The sequence below is a fragment of the Galeopterus variegatus genome, unplaced genomic scaffold (genome assembly GCF_000696425.1).
Source record: "Galeopterus variegatus unplaced genomic scaffold, G_variegatus-3.0.2 Scaffold12406, whole genome shotgun sequence".
Taxonomy (NCBI): Eukaryota; Metazoa; Chordata; class Mammalia; order Dermoptera; family Cynocephalidae; genus Galeopterus; species Galeopterus variegatus.
This window is the reverse complement of record NW_007738517.1, coordinates 14,066-14,959: the sequence shown is the minus strand read 5'-3', so window position 1 is coordinate 14,959 and position 894 is coordinate 14,066.

Below are 894 nucleotides of genomic sequence, written 5' to 3'. Positions count from 1 at the left end.
GCTGCTGCAGAAATAAGTATGAGATGTCATAAAGATCAATTTTGTCCTTCAGAAAGGACAGTCCTTGGAGTCATTTCAATATTCCTAGATCGTGCTTTTATATTATTACTCAACACTTGGATTCCCAGTATTATCAGGCCTCTACCCTTCTCCAAGTTGTCATCCAGTCTAATCCATACAGAATGTATGTGGATACTGTGGAAAAAGATTTCAAAACTTCTTTGTTAATGTTTATGTAAATGACTAAACAAACACAAATATCTGGTAACAAACACCACAGAAATTAAAGTAAAATTTGAATAAGAATCTAACCATACAGAATGTAAAAAAATATATATATATACAGATTAAGTTTCTGTTATTAAAATGTGTCAGATAGGGACAACAGACAACCACATGCGAAAAAAGTAAAAAAATATATATATATTTGTTTTTTCATACAGCAAAACGGTGTTCTAAACACAGGTTTAAATTAAGGTTACATGACTATAAAACAACTATACTAGTTTGATATAATCCAGAAATAAACAAACAAACAATAAGAGAGAGAGAAAGAAGGAAACAACAATCACACTGGTACATTGAACTTTTAGAAAACTAGAGGCAGAAAAGGGGAAGGGAGAGAGAGAGGCAGGGGGGCTAATGAAAAACTGATCAACAGACACAAAGAATGATTGTGCATTGTAATGATGAATAAGTTAACTATGCCGATCTTACCACCACACATTTTGCACAATTATTGAAAATCAATGTTATACCCCACATGTATGTATAATAAAAAATAATTAAACCATACTTTTATTGCAAACACTACAGATAAGAATTTAAAATGACAAATGAAAAACTGAGGAATAGTTCTGGCTTTTGTCACATATAGTAGAGGTGAAAATGACA